Source organism: Polypterus senegalus, chromosome 8 (assembly GCF_016835505.1).
Source record: "Polypterus senegalus isolate Bchr_013 chromosome 8, ASM1683550v1, whole genome shotgun sequence".
Lineage (NCBI taxonomy): Eukaryota > Metazoa > Chordata > Cladistia > Polypteriformes > Polypteridae > Polypterus > Polypterus senegalus.
The window spans coordinates 181,977,963-181,999,958 of NC_053161.1; the positions used below are offsets into that span (position 1 = coordinate 181,977,963).

At 39.9% G+C, this 21,996-nt stretch overlaps 1 protein-coding gene across 1 annotated transcript in view; it reads right to left on the reverse strand.

The window, feature by feature from the left end:
* LOC120534744 (gastrula zinc finger protein XlCGF26.1-like) overlaps window positions 1-21,996 on the reverse strand; it is a 534,784-nt gene that overhangs the window by 352,746 nt on the left and 160,042 nt on the right. The window lies entirely within an intron of this gene.

Sequence of the window (21,996 nt, forward strand, 5' to 3'; positions counted from 1 at the left end):
AGATAGATAGATAGATAATTTTATTAATCCCAAGGGGAAATTCACATAATCCAGCAGAATTATACTAATAAAAGGTACACTATTAAATTAACGAGTATTAAAAAAATGCATGTAAAAACAAACAATAACTTTGAGTAATGTTAGCGTTTACCCCCCCGCTGGAATTGAAGAGTCGCATAGTGTGGGGTCTTCTCAGCCTGTTAGTGGAGCAGGACGGTGACAGCAGTCTGTCACTGAATCTACTCCTCTGCCTGGAGATGATCCTGTTTAGTGGATGCAGTGGATTCGCCATGATTGACAGGAGCTTGCTTAGCGCCCGTCGCTCTGCCACACATGTTAAATGGTTCAGCTTAATTCCTACAATAATAAGCTCAGACAACGGCTCAGTATTTGTTTAGAAAGCAGAGAAACAAGACTAGCAGGCATTGGGTGTTAAACAGAGACTTGGCTGTGGATACCATCGACAATTGTAAGGAATGGTGGAACAAATGGGGCATTGAAAGCAAAGATAAATAAGATTTGCGCTACAGTGAAGATTAACTGGTTAGATGCTACGCATCTAACAGCACATGAAGTGATTACTGGCCGTCCGATGCTTAGGCCTGTTTGCAGGGAGCCTTATAAGGGGCCATCATTAGAACAGCTGTAATTAGAAATTAAAAATTACATGAAGCACTTAACTGCTGCCCATCAAACTATCTATTTACTGGAGATGAATTGAGAGCCTGAGCCAGCTGAGGAGCTCACAATTGTGATCAAGTCTGGGGATTAAGTTTTCCTGAGTGTGTTCTGGAGGATATGGAACGAGGCAAGACGAGAAGGTCCATATGAAGTTGTACGTGCAACTCCAACTGCTGTCCAAGTGAAGGGAAGCTCGACCTGGTATCATCTGAACTACTGTACTGCAGTCCCAAGGGCAGCTCATGTCGGCCACCATGATTCTTCTTCAAAAGATGAGGAAGACGTTGCTGAGGATGTTCCTGACAAGAAACAACACAGATCAGCCATCGAAGAATAATCAAGTCCAGGAGGAAGTGCTACAGAATCTGTTGTGGAAAAAATCTTCAGAAAAAACTAGCAGAGTCTTCAGAAAGGCAGTCAGAATTTAGACTTCATTGCACAGCATAGAAAACAATTGCACAGTTCATAAAGCCATCTCAGTTCATGAAGTGAGCCCTGAGTGTTCAGTGAGCCCCAAATATATTACAGTTCTTCTCACAAAATGCCCCCCTCTCATTAGTTTCCTATCATCTACTTTAAAGGCTTTCTCATGATGATGACCTCATTCAGCACCTTTTCTCGTAACAATTACCTGGTGTGTCAGACCTCCTCATAACAATACCCTTGCCCACATAGACATCCCCATAATAATCTCCTAACCAACCCTTCTTTTCATTACAACCACTTTGGCTCGAAGGACAGATTTGCCACCCGGAGATGAGCATCATCTGATTACTCCTCCCTTCATTCTCACGGCCTAATCCTAAACTGTTAAAGATCAATGGCCTTTCAGTTAATCAATTGTTAAAAATTCAATGATTAATAATTATGTTGGGATCAGAAGGACCCATATATGAAAACTAAACTGCTTAATAAATAATTCAATAAATGATTGCTTGTTGCACTAGTGTCCTGTACGGCTAACATAAAAGGTGACTGTGCCAGTAAATGGCAGCACACAGCTTCACTGATGAAGACCAAGCTGCAGAGACATTGACACAGAGCTTCATACTTGAAAGAAGGAAAAACACAAGCCTTTAACAATTGATTCTTTAAGCTCACTCATATGTGCTATTATATCTTATTAATATTATCACTAAGCTTTATAAAGAAACATTGCCATATAAACTTAAATGCTACTGTAAAACATATACGTGTGTACTAATATAAAAGCCCATGAACACAGACAGCAGCACTCTTATGTCATGACACGCTGCTGCCCGGTGGTCTGACAGAGGCCAAGCTACTGCTTACGTCACAGCACATGTTCAGGAAAATGTCACCCAGCATTCAATAATCAACTCTTAAGCCCCTATGTGCTCAAACTAATTAACATCATAATACTTTGGATTTTATTTTTATTGCCTAAACTGTTGATGTGCTCTAATAAATCTACATGTCAAATAAGTGCGTATCTATTTTATGTGATATCTTGAGAGCCTGCCCTGTACTCACACAGACAAAGGCCCTGCACGCAGTTTGTTTCGTCTTTTATCAGTAAGAAGCTAAGCTCCTGCATTCTCAAAACAAAATCTGCCTGCTTATTCCTCGGAGATCACGATGACCTCGACTCACAGCTCGACTCCTAGAAACTCAAAACAAGGCAAGTGAGAAGGACAAGCAGGCAAGAGGCCTCTCTAACAAAATTAATGGTGTCCTTGTAAAGCCGCTCCAGGCCTACAACAACAACATTTATTTATATAGCACATTTTTATGCAAATAATGGAGCTCAATGTGCTTTACATGATGAAGAAAGAGAAAAAAGAAAAAAGTAAGAATTAAAATAAGAGAACACTAATTAACATAGAATAAGCGTGAAGTCCGATGGCCAGGGAGGACAGAAAAAACAAACAAACAAAAAAAACTCATGATGGCTAGAGAAAAAAAATAAAATCTGCAGGGCTTCCAGACCATGAGACCACCCAGTCCTCTCTGGGCATTCTACCTAACATAAATGAACAGTTCTCTTTGAATTTAGGGTTCTGATGGAAGGACTTGATGATGACGGTCATGTGGACTTCTGGCTTTTAATCCATCAATTTAGGGACATCATGGTGCTTTGATTAGGTGGTGGTGGTGCAGGTTGCCACCACAGAAAACCGGGAAAAGAAACAGAAGAGAGAGTTGGGGTCAGTACAAATTTTAGAGCCACCATGAATAGTTATGATAATTAATTGAATATTCAGAGCATCAGGATTAAACTCAAATGAAGTTATGAGAAAGCCATCTTAAAGTATTGTGTTTTTAGCAGGGTTTTGCACCAAGAGTGGGCAGGAGAAGGAGTACAGCAAGCTAATCAAAGACTTTGTTAAATGGTGTGACTAAAACCACTTACACCTGAACACCAGCAAGACCAAGGAGCTGGTGGTGGATTTTAGGAGGCCCTGGCCCCTCATGGACCCCGTGATCATCAGAGGAGACTGTGTGCAGAGGGTGCAGACCTATAAATACCTGGGAGTGCAGCTGGATGACAAATTGGACTGGACTGCCAATACTGATGCTCTATCTAAGAAAGGTCAGAGCTGACTATACTTTCTTAGAAGGTTGGCATCCTTCAACATCTGCAATAAGATGCTGCAGATGTTCTACCAGACTGTTGTGGCGAGTGCCCTCTTCTACGTGGTGGTGTGCTGGGAAAGGCAGCATAAAGATGAAAGACGCCTCACGCCTGGACAAACTTGTTAAGAAGGCAGGCTCTATTGTAGGAATAAAGCTGGACAGTTTAACATCTGGAGCAGAGCAACGGGCATTAAGCAAATTCCTGTCAATCATGGAGAATCCACTGCATCCACTTAACAGTGTCATCTCCAGGCAGAGGAGCAGCTTCAGTGACAAACTTTTGTCACTGTCTTGTTCCACTGACAGACTGAGGAGATCGTTCCTCCCCCACAGTATGCGACTCTTCAGTTCCACCCGGGGGAGTAAATGCTAACATTATTTAAAGTTATTGTCTGTTTTTACATGCATTTTTATTACTCTTTAATTTAATATTGTTTTTGTTTCAGTCTATTGCTGCTGGATTATGTGAATTTCCCCTTGGGCTTAATAAAGTATCTATCTATCTATCTAAAATGCTCCACTGTATCAGCCTGGCAAATTTCTATTGGCAGGCTATTCCAAATTTTAGGTGCATAACAGTAGAAGGCCGTCTCACCACTTCTTTTAAGTTTAGCTCTTGGAATTCTAAAGAGATACTCATTTGAGGGTCTAAGGTTACGATTTGGAATATAGGGTGTCAGACATTCCGATATATAAGATTTAGCGAGATTATTTAAGGCTTTGTAAACCATAAGCAGTATTTTAAAGTCAATTCTGAATGACACAGGTAACCAGTGTAGTGACATCAAAACTGGAGAAAAAGAAAAAAAGGGTCTCCCCAATGACAACCTATACCTGATAATGATGAGACAAGAAGGAGCTTGTGTGATGGCGCTGTACCTGGCAGCAGCACTCATGACCCTGATGATACTGCCAGGAATGATGATGACCCAGCAAGTCCGGGAGAAGGAGCATCAAGAGGACGTCCCACCGTTAGCTTCTCAGATTTTCAATGGGACATTTGAGAGCAGCACCTGGGCAATGGACAATAAGACTACTCACAAAAGTGAGTACACCCCTCACATTTTTGTAAATATTTTATTACATCTTTTCATGAGACAACACTGAAGATATGACCTGGCTGGTCATTCAGGGTTTGTGGTTTGGGAAAATCCGAATGTTTTTGTCCAGTCACATTTCCAATACAGAACCTTATATAGTCCAGTACCGTTCTTGTAAATGTTTCCAGCTCTTGGTGTTCAAATATGTCCCAGTCTATCTGTTCGAAGCAGTCCCATAGTTTGGAGAATGCATTTTCAGGCCAGGTTGTAACAGTCTTAATGGTGGGCCTGGCACTGTGTCTAAGGGGGGGTTGTAGGCTGGGGAGAGCAGGAGAGAAAGATGGTCGGACTGGCTGAGTTCGGGGAGGGGTATAGCTCTGTACGTGTGCTTGATGTTGGAGTAAACATGGTCCAGAGTGTTCTCCCCTCTAGTAGAACACTTAACGTGTTGATAAAATTTTGGGAGTACAGTCTTCAAGTTGGCCTTGTTAAAGTCTTCTGCAATTATGTGAGCACCGTCAGGGTGGGCTCTCTGCTTTCGTTAATGGTGTTCAGCAGGAGAGAGAGAGCGCTGTGGTTACATTGGCATCAGGTGGAATGTACACAGCCATAACAATCACTACTGTTAGCTCTCTCGGTATAAAAAAAGGCCAGCATCTTACAGACATGTACTCGAGGTCAGGGGAACAGTGTTTATCTATAATTGTACTGTTGTTGCACCAGTTCTCATGCACGTGAATACAGAGCCTCCCTCCTCCTCTGCTCTTACCGGATTCCTTTGTCTTGTCCCAGCAGAGCAGAGTGTGACTTGCAAGCTGCATGCTAGCATCGGGTATCCCCGGGTCAAGCCAGGTTTCAGTGATTATCAAAACACAGCAGTCATTACCATAGCGATTTCCAGCGAGTTGTAATTCCAAGTCATCCGTTTTATGCACAAGGGATCTGGCATTGGTGAGATACAGGCTCGGTAGAGGTGGCTTGTGTGGTTGTATGTTTAGCCTTAGCATAACACCGGATCTGCGGCCCCACTTCGCTTTTTTTCCCACCTCCATCTGCACCTGTCTCCTAGACCCGACAACAATCCTCAGAGAGCCCGCAGGTCTCGCTATGTTGCTATGTTATGAAAAACACTCATAACAGATGTTTGGCACTGGACACTGATGTCTATAAGGTTCTGACGCATGTAGTGGGTGTTCGCAGAACCGATAGTGCACAACCAAGCAAGAAAAAAGTACAAAAACAACAAAAAAGAACACTGAAAAGGAGAGCCGTGAGCTGCTGTGACCATGCGCACTGCCATTATAATAATAATTATATATATATATATATATATATATATATACACATACACACACACATTAATAAAAGGCAAAGCCCTCATTGACTCATTCACTCACTCACTCACTCACTCACTCACTCACTCACTCACTCACTCACTCATCACTAATTCTCCAACTTCCCGTGTAGGTAGAAGGCTGAAATTTGTCAGGCTCATTCTTTACAGCCTACTTACAAAAGTTAACCAGGTTTCATTTCGAAATTCTACGCGTAACGGTCATAACTGGGACCTACTTATGTACATATATACCGGCCATAGCCTGCAGCTCGGTCACCATGTGAGGCGGGTTGGGTCCTGCGTCCCACGTAGTTGGCTGCCTGCCTATATTGCTTTTGCCCATCCCCACGCCTCCCACGTAGTTGGCAGCCTGCCTTATATAGATGAAATTGCTTAAACGAGCAGAGCAGACATGCTGGCAAACAACACTGAAAACTCTCTTTTGTTTATTTCATTATACTTTGCCCTTTCTCTGTGCAGTTTTTCCCCCTTTGTTGTATCTTTATGACAATTTAAAATGAGCAAAGCAGACATGCTGGCAAACAACACTGAATAATCAACGGCTGCAAGTACTTTAGCTAAATAATACATTAACTAAACAATTAGAAGACCTAGAAAAATAGAATGAAAATCAAGATGAAAATACTGTTAAAAATAAAAAAAAATACATTATTCCTATATAACTGCTTGGTACATTTTAATATTTTTTTTTTAGCAAACTTAGTTTTCTAATTTCTATATTGTTCCCTAAACACAGAACTTGGGAAACATCAGTTCACTTAATTAGCCCATTAGTTCAATTAAAAACAGAAGCTAGTTGGAACAAAAGCCTACAGTGGGAAACACTGGTTTACATTGTTCAGGTACCCATTTCCTTTATCATTCCAAACGTAACCCCATTAACATGTCTATCGAGGTGATCACCATCGATCAAAGAACTGTCACTTACCGAGTGGTTTCCATGCCCGGAGATGGCACCTGCCTTTTCCATTCTCTGTGTTACATATTGCACGGCCATATCAGGCTCACTCTTGATATCCGGAGGAACATTGTGTCTTATGTATTGAATGACTGGGACAGGTTCAAGGTGTGGACTGATGACGGTACAGGAGAGAATTATACTACACAGAAGCACTAAAGGAGTGAAATGCTTAAGACCTTCACCTATGATTCTGCATGTGAGTTGATGGCTGCCGCAGAATTGTTCGGTTGTCGCTTTCAAGTCTACCGAAATGGCCAAATATTTTATACCTTTGGAGAACCACCAATGGCTCTTAAACATCTTAGATTCACAGGTGACAATTTGAGTAGTGGACACTTTGATGTTTATGAATGTTTCAACTCTCAAAAGCTGGATGCAAAGTTATCGATGAAACCAGTTGTATGCTTGCAACACTTAACAGATGTCGAATGTCACTTCAACACAAGTCCTGCAAATACTAACGAAATTGAAACAAACCATGAAACTGAAACTGATTACGACAGCAGCAATCCAAGCTGTGAGAAAACAGTAAAAAGGAGGCGTGTCAGACGTCGTGGTGCATTTTCTGATGCAACTAGACGGAAATACTCACAGGCAAATCCACAAGTTAATAGAGCTTCTTTTTCTAGGTATGATCCCAATAATAAAAAGCGGCTCATACAAAAATAACAGGTTTGGCTCAAAAAACCCGATTGTGGATTTTCGTACGACCCAAATGTACATTATGAATCTGGCAAAACAGTACACATTGGATCCATGGATGTTTACTGTGAGTATTGTCAAGCTCATAGGTGGAAATGCAAGTCTCCTGGTTTGTGCTGTAATGGTGGTAAAGTCTCTCTCACTCATTTACATAAGCTTCCTGACCTTCTTAAGGGCCTGTTAAATGGCGAATATCCTCAAAGTGAACATTTCTTGAACAACATTCGAAAGTACAACAGCACATTTCAAATGACGTCATTTGGTACTAACCAAATCGTTGAGGGAAATTTTATGCCTTCATTTAAAGTCCAGGGACAAGTGTATCACTTGATTGGCAGTCTTTTACCTATGCCAACTGAGGAACACAAATTATTGCAAAATTATTTTGTCGGGAACAATAAAAAGGAAGCACAAAATGCGGTGCGCTAATGTTTCTGGAGTTAACACGGCCCTGGTGCAGCAATTACAAAAAATGCTGCATGATTGTAACATTTACATCCAAGACTTCCACTCCGCAATTGACAGTATTTCAGATGAAGACAAAGACTTCAAAGTTGTCATTCACGCAGACAAAAAACCATTAAATGCACACAAAGGCAGGTTTAATAAACCTACAGTACGTCAAGTTGGTGTTGTCATCGTTGGGCAAACGTTCGAGAATAGGGAGATTGTCTTGAAAAGCAGGGACAATAAACTGCAATGCATTAAGGAAACCCACTAATCATATGATGTACTTCAATATCCCCTCATGTTCTGCTATGGTGAAGACGGCTATTCTGTGTCTATACCTCAAGTTCATGCTGCCAGGAAGATACCTATGAACAAAACCGTCTCTGCAGCAAACTTCTATTCATACCGCCTTATGATCAGACAACATCATGATAATACAATGCTTTTCTTCTGAACTTTATTAAATCAGTTTTTAGTTGATATGTACGCAAAAATTGAATCTGAAAGACTAAATTATATCAGACTAAATCGGAAAAAACTATGAGCTGAAAATTATGTTCACTTAAAGGATGCTATTGACAAAAATGACACAAATTTAAGGGAACTTGGTCAAGCTGTGATATTACCATCATCGTTCCCTGGAGGACCTCGCCATATGCACGAGCATACACAAGACGCAATGACATACGTACGTCATTATGGTCGCCCTGACTTATTCATCACATTTACTTGCAATCCTAAATGGACTGACATCACTGAAGTTCTCCTTCCACCTCAAAAACCTCACGATCGCCACGACCTTATCAGTCGTGTATTTCATCTGAAAATTCGCAAAATGATGGACTTGCTCACGAAGAGTATCATTTTCGGCTGTACAAACTGCTACATGTACACCATAGAGTGGCAAAAGCGAGGTAGTCCCCATGCACACATTCTGTTGTGGCTAAAGGATAGGATTAAGCCATTTGTCATCGATCAAGTGATCTGTGCGGAAATTCCTGATCTGCAGACTGACCCTGCCCTCCACAAAATAGTAAAATCCACCATGATTCACAGCCCATGTGGACCTCATAATATCAACTCACCCTGCATGATCAATGGAATATGCAGTGAGAAGTACCCACGTCCCTTCATCTCAGAAACTCAGAGCGGAAAAGATGGTTACCCTCAGTAGCGCCGACATGCACCTGCTAATGGAGGTCATACAATTAACATCAATAGAGTAGATATCGACAACAGATGGGTGGTCCCTTTTAGTCCAGTGCTGTCCCGCTTCTTCAATGCTCACATCAATATCAAATTTTGCAATTCAGTAAAATCAATCAAATACATCTGCAAGTATGTTAACAAGGGAAGTGACCAGGCAGTATTTACAATGCAAAATCAAAATGGTATCAAAAAAAGTATCTCGATACCAAGCTGAGCATTACAATAGTAGCTCTGAAGCAGCCTGGCATATTTTCTGTTTTCCTATTCACGAACGTTACCCTCCGGTCGTTCATCTTGCTGTGCATCTTGAGAACAGACAAAGAATTTATTTCACAGAAGTCAATGTTGACGATAAAGTACACAATCAACCACAGACGACCCTTTTAGCATTCTTTGACCTTTGCAACCACGATGATTTTGCAAAACAACTTCATTATAATGAAATTCCATCATATTATGTGTGGACAAACAACATGTTTCATCGAATAAAACAGGGGAACACTGTACCAGGACATTCGGGAGTGAAAAATGATAATGTGCTGGGACGGGTCTACACTGTACACCTGAATAACTCTGAATGCTACCATCTTTGACTGCTGCTCAACGAAATCGCAGGTCCCACGTCTTGATGGTGTCCTACATCCGACCTGTAAGTCGGCCTGCAGGGCACTTGTTTTTTTACAGGACGATATCAACTGGGACGAGACTCTACAGGAAGCTGCTCTGTCTCAGTCACCTTAAAAGATCCGTGAACTCTTTGCTGTCATGGTGGTGTTCTGCCAAATGGAAAACCCCTTAAACCTATGGGAAAAAACATAAAAACAGCATAGAAGAAGATGTTAGGAGACAGACTGAAATAGATCATATATGGACAGAAGTCCACCAGTGGTTACATTTGATCTATAACAAGTGTCTACAGTTGCTTGAAAACTACGTGATTGCTATTTAACTCTTTTAGGGCGGATGTCGACTTTTGTCGACAGGAGGGGTTGAGGGCGATAATCAGCTGTTAATGGCGACAAATCTCACTGTCACGTCACAGGCATTCCCTCTGTGCTTGGAAGAATGATAGACTCGTTGACTCGGCAACTAATCCTAGCGCAGCGTGAGTTGCGAAATGTAAACAATGGCAAGATGGTATCGACATGTGACAATGGAGCGAGGCGAGTGCAGAAAAGAAAACACTCGGCAGACAATGACAATGTTTTCGATTATCGCGGAGTCGGACTCTGATTTTTCAGAATCGGATTTTATTGACAGTGATCAGGAGATTGAGCAAGAGAGTGAGAAGCCGGCATCAGCTGATCAAACACCAGCCGATGCCGCGCCAGCAGATCTGCTGCCAGCTGAGCGCTTCGCGCAGCCGATGCATCTACAGCAAGGTTCGCGTGGGATAAATACACAGACATTGATCAGTTGAGAGCCGAGCTGGCTACTGGACTTCACAAGACGGCATGGCTTGCTGTTGGACACGACAGATCACCAGCTGCTGTACTTCAGGCTGCTCTCTCCTGATGCTGCTTTTCAGCTACCGTCAGACGAGATAAACAGGTAGGCAGAGAAATTTTTTCAATCGCGGGCTGCGCTTTGCATCGCATTCTCATTTTTCAAAGTGTAAACCCACAACAAAAGACGAGATGAAGCGTGCTGTGGTATTACAAATAGAGATGGGACAGAACTGGTGATATAACTTCAGGGAGCATTGGTCCAAACGTGCTTTGTCCCCTGGTGGCTTTGGACAGGTTATGTAGCATGGTGATAGGTACGTGCTGCTGCTGCTGCAAAGTTTTATTCACTTCTGTAATAAACAGAAGCAAATCCCATGGGGTGAGCCGGGCTATAATGCAATGCATAAAGTTCATAAAGTTTCAGAAGATGAAAAGAGGTGACAATACGGTTTTCATGCGGGCAGAAAACTTGGTGGCAGTGGAATGGCACAATGGTAAAAGGGTGACTTGTCTCTCTACAGCACACACTAACAATATATGTGAGCAAGTGCAGCAACAGACAATTGAAAAGTAGGCACCAAAGCAACACGTATTGTGAGCAGTGCAATGTGGCAATGACTGAAAAAGGCTGCTTGGACCGAGATCAGACTTTGCAGGACTTTGCTGTGTAAAATGTATGTGATATGTATGTGAAATCATAGAGTATGCAGGCTCATACAACATGCAAGACAGTAATATTTGTCAAAAGTAAATATTTTTTGTTGATTTGATATGTTAAACAATTGCTTTGTGTTCTTTTTTAAAAAATGTTAGTTTTTGGAAAAATATTCAGCCCTGGGAGATAAGAAAAAAAAAAAAAAATTAGCCCTAAAAGAGTTAAGGTGGTCAATCTCTTGTTTATTACGGTTTGCCTTCACCTTTCAGAGAACTGGCAGAACTTGCGTCAAATCCCGAGTACTTGAAAGAGACATCTTACAGCACCTCACAATTAGGACCCACGATTTACTGTGGCAAGAAATCATAAATTCCGCGGCATGTTTTTTTAAATTCCACGGCGCGACAAATGCAGTACCAGAACTCCATAAGACTAATTCATAACACAAGCAAAATAAATACAATTTTTCTTATTCTTAATCCTTAATAATAATAAATCATAATTCGTAATACTAATCAAATAGGTATTTCAAAGCGTTCACATCCGCACATTTTAATTCACAGATTTGCTTTAGGCAAACGATGCTGAAACATATGTAGGCATAATATTATTCTCAACACACTATCGAATAATGTTTCTAAAGTTATTGTTAATTTATTGTTGAAGAAAACGGCACTGCAAGCTCGTAGGTTTTCTTGTGACAGAGAATATTGCAGTGGTGATAACACCGATCCATATTTTGAGAACGAACGTTCCACATCGACAGAAGAGATCGGCAACGCAATGTAAACTTTAGCAAGAGCTGCTAAGCGAGGCAGTCTGTCCTCTAAGGCACACCAAAAAGCAGTGATATCAGCTGGAATTACTTCACGATATTCTTTGTCCAGATAAGCTTGCCATTCATCTGCTGCAGCCATCATTGTTGGCACTGATTGTGCATGATCAGCAAAATTCTTCGATAAGAGTGGTAGCTGTCGCGGATCAAATATTCTCACAGTTTTGCATCTTTACAGCTACTGGTTACAATTGGAAATCCGGATGGTTTCAGGCAAGACAGTAAGTCAGACACTTTGTTGTAGACATCGACAGCTATGAATGACTGTGTCTCAAAAGAAGTCAGAGTGTTCATAATTGGCTGGCAGTGCACAGATACAAATTCAAGTTCAGCTCTCAGCTCGTTAGGTTTATCAGTACTTTGCAGCAACGCCAACAGCTTCTTTAACTGGACTGTAGCTCTACTGTGTTCGATTTCAGAAGCAACAAACGAGATATTAATGAGATGATGTACAGTAATCCCTCCTCGATTGCGGGGGTTGCGTTCCAGAACCCCCCGCGATAGATGAAAATCCACAAAGTTGAAACCATATGTTTGTATGGTTATTTTTATATATTTTAAGCCCTTATGAACTCTCCCACACTGTTAACATTATTAGAGCCCCCTAGACATGAAATAACACCCATTAGTCAAAAGTTTAAACTGTGCTCCATGACAAGACAGGGATGACATTTCTTTCTCACAATTAAAAGAATGCAAACATATCGTCCTCTTCAAAGTAGTAAACGTCAGGGGCAGAGAATGTCAGAGAGAGACAGCGAGAGAGAGAGAGAGCACACGAGAGTAAAGCAAACAATCAAACAATCAATACGTGCTTTTGTGCTTTTAAGTATGCCGAAGCACCACGATAAAGCAGCATTTTGTAGAGGAGCGTCCGTATCCTCTAGGCAACAAGCCTCTGTGCAATCAGCCCCTCTGCTCACACCCCCTCCGTCAGGCAGAGAGAGTGAGAGAGACAGAAAAAAGCAAACAATCAAGCACCGCGCAGGAAGCACATCGTATATCATTTAAGAGTTTTATTTAATATGTAATACGTGCTCTGATTGGGTAGCTTCTAAGCCATCCGCCAATAGCGTCCCTTGTATGAAATCAACTGGGCAAACAAACTGAGGAAGCATGTACCATAAATTAAAAGACACATAGTCCGCAGAAATCCGCGAACCTGCGAAAATCCGTGATATATATATTTAGATATGATTACATTTAAAATCCACGATGGAGTGAAGCCGCTAAAGTCGAAGTGCGATATAGCGAGGGATCACTGTAATAGGCTAAAGAAAGAACTTCAAGAAGTAATCAAAACTAATCATACTAATATCAATATGACTCAAATGGTGAGATTTCATACAGATTTGGTATTTTCCGCGGCAGTTAGGTTAATTCTGCGGCGTAGCGTTTCACCACTGCAAAACCCTAAATTCCACGGCGTGGCATTAAATTCCGTGGGCCAATATAGTGACAAATAACGAGCTGTTGCTAAATAGTGACCAAAAGACAGTTTATAAGCAAGTCATGAGGAGTGTTGTCTCGGCCACTGGCACGGTGTTTTTCCTTGATGCTCCAGGAGGAACTGGTAAGACATTCCCTCATAAACCTTTTTCTTGTGAAAATCCGAGTGGAAGGTAACATTGCCATAGCTGTGGCTTCTTCTGGCATTGCTGCAACTTTTCTTGAAGGTGGCAGAACTGCACATTCAGCTTTCAAGCTGCCTCTGAACCTCAGCCATACTGAATCCCCCATGTGTAACATATCAAACCAGAGCAACATGGCTGAAGTGCTTCAACTTTGTCAGCTTATTATCTGGGATGAATGCACTATGGTACACAGAAGAGGTGTTGAGGCTTTAGACAGGACCCTCCAAGACATCCGAAACACCAACAAACTTATGGGAGGCTTGACAGTGTTGCTGGCTGAAGACTTCCGGCAAACCCTATCAGTCATGTCTGAAGTCTGCATACCTATGGCCACAAATCAATGTTGTTGCCTTAAGAATAAACATGAGGGTTCATTTGAAAGGCGACAAAAAAGCCGGGAAGTTCTCTGCTCTTCTGATGAGTACAGGTGATGGCACCTTCATTCAAGAAAATTGTAAAATAAATATTCCTACAAATCTCTGTGTCCTCGTGAATACCTTGCAAAGCCTTCTTCAAAATGTTTACCCCAATTTACGAAATCTCCACGAAAACGATGTGTCATGGTTGAGGGAGAGAGCTATCCTGACTCCAAGAAATGACACGACTACGACTATAAACCACATTTTACTTGAAGAACTACCTTCACAACCAAAAACATATCAGTCTGTGGATTCAGTTGTAGAAGTGGAAGAGTTTCTGCACAATCTGAATCCTCCAGGCACTCCTGAGCATAATCTAATTTTGAGGCTTGGGACACCAATAATGTTACTGAGAAACTTACAGCCACCGAAACTTTGTAACGGCACGAGACTTCAGGTCACGTGTCTGCAAAAGAACTTAATTGAGGCAACTATTTTAACTGGCAATGGCTCAGGGGAGAGAGTTTTTATTCCTCACATCCCCGTTATACCCTCTGATCTCCCATTTCAATTCAAGTGCTTTCAATTTTCAGTTGACAATTAATAAGTCTCAGGGACAAACCCTACAAAAGGTTGGCATTGATTTGAGGCAAGATTGCTTTTCATATGGCCAACTGTACGTTGCATGCTCAAGAGTGAGCTCAGCGCACAGCTTGGTCATATTACAACCGGAGGGCCAAAATGACAATGTGGTATACAAAGAGATCCTTAACAAATAATTATTTGTATATTTTCCCTCAGTTTAAAAATGTTTACTTTTCTTCTTAATAAAATTTTTAAGGCAGTACTTTGCCACTGCGAAGCGCGGGTATTTTGCTAGTATGTATATATATATATATATATATATATATATATGTATATATATATATATATATATATATATATATATATATATATATATATGTGTATATATGTATATATATATATATATATATACTGTATATATATCCTATAGAAAACTACATTGATATAAACCAGTTTTTCAGTATAAACCTATGACAAAGAAGAAACAAAATGCCTTACCTGAAATATTGTTGCCAAAATAAATTCCCAGCTGTTCAGATTGAATGATTCAATGGTTAAGATTAGACAGACTCAGTGTAGTGTGTGGTAAAATGACCAGTAAAATGAAGTCGTTTACATCTGTACAGGTTATGTCATGTCGGGGCCATACTGGAGTATACAGACTCTGTGCTCTTAATATGCCATCTGCTTGGATAGTCATATAGGATGATATCCAGCTGAACTATCTGCCATCTCTAAGTTGTCACCAGTCGTGATGCTGATGCACATCAGTGCCTGCTATATAGTTGGACTCCTGGCCTCCAATCTCAGAGACCCTAAAGACAGGCTGATGGAGTCAAATGGAGGCTCAATGAGATATGAACAAACATCTGTCAAGTGTTAAACTCTAAATGTAACTTTTGCATAAGTAATATGTATTATAATAAACATATATTTGATGATCTTAAAGAGGTATTTAAAATACCAAAGTAATAAAGATCCAAAAAAGTCAAATAATTGAATACCCTGATTAACAGGTGCACAAAAACTGCAAAATTATTACTCTTTTTCAGGTATAATATTTGCTCTTCACAGATCGTTTAACATAGTAAACTTCATTATAAAAATAATAATTGAAATGTGACTATTAGCACTATGATAACTGTATTTCTTACATTTAACATTGGTAACATGTAGAGACAGCCAATGGATTCTTTAAAGTCACAATTTTATTGCCAGTTTTCTTAACGTTGTCTATTCCCTGATACCTAAACGTGAGAGTGTCAAGTATGTCTTTTTCTTCTTTCAGCTGCTCCCGTTAGGGGTTGCCACAGAGGATCATCTTCTTCCATATATGTGATTTGTAATATTCTGTTATCATAATACAGCTAAAAAAACAAACTTGAATATGAGATCCACAGGCAAGAAACTCACTAGAGCTGTTTGTGTGATGAGAACAGACATGAAGACCGCAGAATATTTAACACACATCAGCAAACAAAGAACAGAGGCTGATCTGCGGGCAGAAGGGGCTACAATAAAATATTAGGAATACAAAAATAAATAAACTTTGATAAGTAGTAATGAAAGTAATAAAACACATTTACGGTTGTGTATTATAGAAGTAAAGATTCAACTCTGACAGTTTATTAACATTTAAAATTGTAATACGTTAATAGCCCCTCTTTAAGGTGACCTGTTAAATGTAGGCGACTATTTCATTTGGACATTCGAGTAAACAACAACAGTCAAACATCTGTTTTAATCTGACTGACTCAATCAAGTAAAGTCCATACTTAAGTCTACGTCAATCATTTAAAATTAGGCAGACACAAATTTGTATTGTCATGTTCATTTAAATTTTCTTCAGACGTTGTTTAGTAATGATAAATATCTCATATCCAAACTTTTATAAAAATACACTGCAGCCTTAATAATGCACTCAACAGAGTACTATAGTGTAAGATAGTGGCACTAGTAGACTACCATCACAGATGTATTTTACAAATACACACTCCGTCTCTTACAGTCACTTTATTTTGACCGTCCACCTTTAGAAATGATCTTACTCGTACCTTTTTTTTACATATCCATAAGGCAATTGACTAAAGTGGGACATGAATGACAAATAACACCGATTAGCGATTTGTTAAATAAAAAGGTGATTGACCTGATCAGTGCCTGACATACACAAATTTAACATATGATTGGCTGAAGTCGAAAATGATATTCACGCCCATTTTACTCTGGTCTGTAGCAATATCTACTTGGTGCAATCAGCAGCCGATTTGGTCAGTGACTCACCAAAGGACCTTCTTTGGCTCAAAGAGAAAATAAAGCTGTTGCACTGGGTGTGATGAGGATGGATAGGATTAGAAATGAGTATATTAGAGGGTCAGCTAAAGTTGGATGGTTGGAAGACAAAGTCAGAGAGGTGTAATTGTGTTGGCTTGGACATGTGCAGAGGAGAGATGAGGGGTATATTGGGAGAAGGATACTAAGGATACAGCTGCCAGAGAAGAGAAAAAGGGAAAGGCCTAAGAGAAGGTTTATGGATGTGGTGATAGAGGACATGCAGGTGACGGGTGTAACAGAACAAGATGCACAGGACAGAAAGATATGGAAGAAGGTGATCCGCTGTGGCAACCTCTAATGGGAGCAGCCGAAAGAAGAAGAAGAAGAAGAAGAAGAAGAAGAAGGAGAAGAAAAACCAGCTGTTCTTGCTGTATCTATAAGATGTGCTTACGCGAGCTCAAATCCTAGTTGGGGCTTGCATATGGTCACTGCCCAGTTAAAAAAATAGACTTTTTAAATAACAATTATTTAGTACTTGTCTGTAACTTAACAAATACATTAAGGAGAGATTATGAACGATTCACATGGGGTACCTTGTTCCTTGGTGTGGAATCCCGTCCACCTAGAATCTGTAACAAATTGATGAGCATATTTTGTGTAAGGCAGCACATATTACAACAGTCCAGAATCTACTCTACCCCATGTCGATCATATCAGAGAGGCTAAGAAATGCTTCACTAAAGCCGACGTGATCATCACAACAGTATATGCGCAAGACACTCCTCATTAAACGTTTTTACTATTCAGTGATTCCCAGATCTGTAGCTGATTTGTATTATTGATTTTCAAAAACCAATGTGAGTAAAAGCAAGTTCTGCATAACTAACCACAACCGTCTTTAAAACAGAATCAGTGCAATTGACAGTGTTTTCTGCAATTTAGAGAGATTCAGTACCACACCAGGGTCTCCATACACTCATATGACGTTTATTACATTTTACAGTGAAACTCTTTGCATATACTGTAATTCATAACATAATTATGTACGGCCCAACCTTCCCTCGATAAGCTCGCTATCAGTCCATGATGGAATTTTTTTCTTAAATGGGGGAATAGGGGAGAGAGAGAGAGAGAGAAACTTTTCACAAGATTAGGACCAAAGTCGTGAACCACTGATGTCCTCAATGAAAAACAATCATAATACCACTTAGCCACCTAATCGGGGTACTTAATGAGCTCCACAAAACTGAACTACTACTGCTGTTCTTAGTGCAGCAGTTGAAGACAATATATTTTGTTTGACATATGTATGTTAAATTGGTTTAATTGACAAAAGCGTATAATTGTTGTATTCTCCTAACAAAGATAAAAAAATTATATACAGTATATAGATGTATACTATATGACATACAGTTTTGAAGAGTATTGAGCATTGCATAAAAAGATTGCACGATATATATAAAGTTGACATATAACAATATATCTTTGACACAATGTATCAGACAAAGGAAATCACAGCAATCCACAATAACAATAATAAATTGTTAGCAACTACCTGAATTGTCATTTCAGTCCATTACTGAACTATATCAACTGACGGGTGTATTGGCAATGCAAATTTCAAAAGTGTCAGATAGATTCTCACAAATATAGAGCACAATACCTTTGAGTGTGTTGAGGCTTCACAAAGCCACTTTTATCAGCTCATGTCTGCTCAGCGCTTTGACCGCCTTGATGGTTCATTAACGTTTCGAACCGCAGTAGATGGTTTATTAATCAGTGTGCATGTCTGATCTGGGTGTTGAGCCTCATTCCAAATTTCATTAATCAGTGTGCATGTCTGCTGAATGCTTCAAATCATTATTCATCAGGCTCTGTTTGAAGTACAAATGGCATCAGCAGAGTTCAAAAACTCAACAGAATTGTCAGGTGAAAAGAATGTGATATGGATGATCAATACATTTTAAATGATTGTGCCCAATAAGACTTAGCGACAAGAAACAAAACTATAAATTATACATTGTCAAATGCTGACTAGTAGAATGCATAATGCTGCAAAGAAGAGCTTTAGTAGTACGGGTGACAACACCCCTCTCACTAAAGTACCTTCTTCTCATAAATATCCCATCTTCACATCCTGCAAAGTTTTCATGCAACGCTCATTTTTCTTCTTTTCTATGTCATATACTATACGTCTTTATTTTGCGGTTCTGTCACTCCCGTAAGGGGATGTGCTTGTACAATTTAAACTGATTTTTATTTTCATGGAAATTGTTACACATGCATAGTAGAACTGTTTTACATTACAGCGAGTAATTAACCAATTTAAAAATAGTAGACGTAATAATTTGAAAGTAAATTATGTTTCATGTCTCGTTAGTTTTATTTGTTGACATACTATTTTGTTATGTTTGGCTTTGAAATAAACATGCAAATACTTTTTAAACTTACACTTTTACTGTAGAACTTAATTCATAATTTTCGTCAATATCGCATTGAATTTTCATTCTGTTTGGACTTTCATTGTGAGAATACGACATAAAACTGCTTGTGATTGAATTTTGTTTTTTTTCTCTCTATAAAATGACTTTTTAAAATGTTTGTTCTGAAATTTAATTGTCTTTGCATTCTACCTAACATAAATGAAATAGTCCTCATTGTATTTAGGGTTTTCACGGACGCTCTTGACGATGATGGTCATGCAGACTTATGGCTTTGAATCCATCACTGTTGGAACATCACAGTGCTTTGAGTAGATGAAAAAAATGACACCGGAAAAAGAAACAGAAGAGAGAGTAGGGGTTAGTACAGATTTTAGAACCACCATGAATAGTTATTATAATGAATTGGATATACAGAGTATCAGGATTAAATTACAGCAAGGTTATGAGAAGGCCATGTTAAAGTAATGTGTTTTCAGCAGTTTTTTTTAAAGTGCTCTACCGTATTAACCTGGCGAATTTTATACTATTCCTCTGTTACTTTGGCTAACCTCTCTCTCTCTCATTTCTCCTAGGGCACGAAGCAGAAAATGGCCGACAGTGGGGTAACTCGCGTTGAAATCGTAGTTGAGGAACTCCAGGCACTTGATGAACAGATTCAGAAACTCCTGTCCCGACGGAGATACCTGAGAAATCTGAAGGCCCGGCTGTTGGATAAACCGTCCTTGCCATCTGGAACTGGCGAAACATCAACCCCGCGTTGTGCCGACCTCACCCCGCGTCTCGTAGGGCGCCGCTGCTGACCTCGGTGGATTTCAGCTATGCAGGCGGGGGTTCAAGGCCAGAGCACCTCCATCGGCAAAGGCGAGCATTTTATCTCAGAACCGGTTTGACCTCTCCGCGTCCCCATTTCGCCTTCAGCACCTGGTGATGTATTAGTGGTAGGTGATTCTATCGTTAGAAACCTTAATGTCGCATGCCCTAATGCAAAATCGTTTGTTTCTTGTTTTCCCGGTGCTCGTGTCCGAGATGTAATGAAACGTGCGCCAGCAGTCTACGAGAAACACAAGGAGAGGGCAGTTGGAGCAATCGTCTTGCATGCCGGCGTAAACGATATAAGGCACCGACAATCAGAAATCCTGAAGGCTGACTTCGCAGCTTTGATTAAAGACACGAAGGAGAGGACCCCATCGGCAAAGATCTTCGCTTCGGGTCCACTACCTCTCGTCAGACGATCCAACGAGTACTACAGTCGTCTGCTAGGATTGAACAACTGGCTACAGGGTTTCTGCAAGAAGAAGGATGTCGGTTTCATCAACAATTGGAATCTCTTTTGGAAAGGCGCGCTCTTCAAGCGTGATGGCCTGCATCCGAACAGTTTCGCGCCGGTCCCTCCGAAAACATATCGAAGGTAATTCGTTTTCTTGACTATCTATCTCTGCTCTTAACCCTTCCAAATAATACTGTTGTGCCAGGACATGATAAATGTTTAATAGAGTCTTCCGTTAAAGTGCACACCATTAATACTGTAATAAGCAATCTCAATGCACGTAGAAAACCTAGGAAATACGGCATAAACTCCAATAATCTAATTAAAATCACTATTTTAGAGGAACAATGTATTAAAACTATAAAAACAGATCACAGATTAAACAAAAAATACACACAGAGCGGCGCTAATAATAATAATTTAGTTCCTATTCCAAATAACAATAACGCACATAGTACTCATCTCTGCACCTCCGAAACATTAAATATGGCACTATTAAATGTTAGAGCTTTAACTAACAAAACGTTTTTATCAACGATCTTATTAGTGATAAAAAATAGATCTTATTGCACTAAATGAAACATGGCTTAATTCAGATGCGCGCAGTTTTAATCGAATCTGCCTCCGGATTACAGTTTTACTCGTGCAGACCGCCAGGGAAAAGGGGCGGATTGGCTAACATTTACTCGAGCGATTAAAATGTAAAGATGTCAGTTTTGGTAAGTTCAAGTCCTTTGAGTATCTCGCCGTTGTTATTCATGGAGATTCTCAAGTTCTAGTACTATCCGTGTATAGACCTCCTAAATATAACGCGCCGTTTTTTGAGGAATTCTCTGACTTAATGTCAATTTTAATTACTAACTATGACACACTCCTAATAGTTGGCGACTTTAATTTTCATATAGATAATCAGTGTGATCTAAAAGTAAAAGAATTTATGAACCTCCTGGATTCTTTTGATTTGAGACAACTCATAAATCAGCCTACACATAAAGCAGGTCATACATTAGACTTAGTGATTACTAAAGGACTGAAAGTTGATATAAAACAGATCATTGATATTGGTCTATCAGACCATTTTCTTCTACTTTTAATATAGAAATAATGATAAAAAACACTCATGAGAAGCATATTGTTAAAAAACGCTTCTTTGATTCGGCAGCAGCTTTAAAACTTACAAACATTTTAAGCAATCAGTCCGTTTATAGTGCCAGCTATAATAGCGAGGATAATGTAAATAGTAAGGTGGAAAGATTTAATTCTAAAGTGAGAGCTGCTGTTGACATAGTTGCACCTGAAAAGACAGTGAAAAAATCTTCTAGCATTGGTATACCATGGAAGACCCAAAGAGTGTCTGATTTAAAGAGAACATGCCGTAGAGCTGAGCGTCAATGGAGGAAGACTAAACTTACTATCCACCACGAAATATTAAAAGTCAAAATAACAGAATACAATAACACTGTCCGTCTTGAGAGATGCTGCTATTTCTCTAAGATT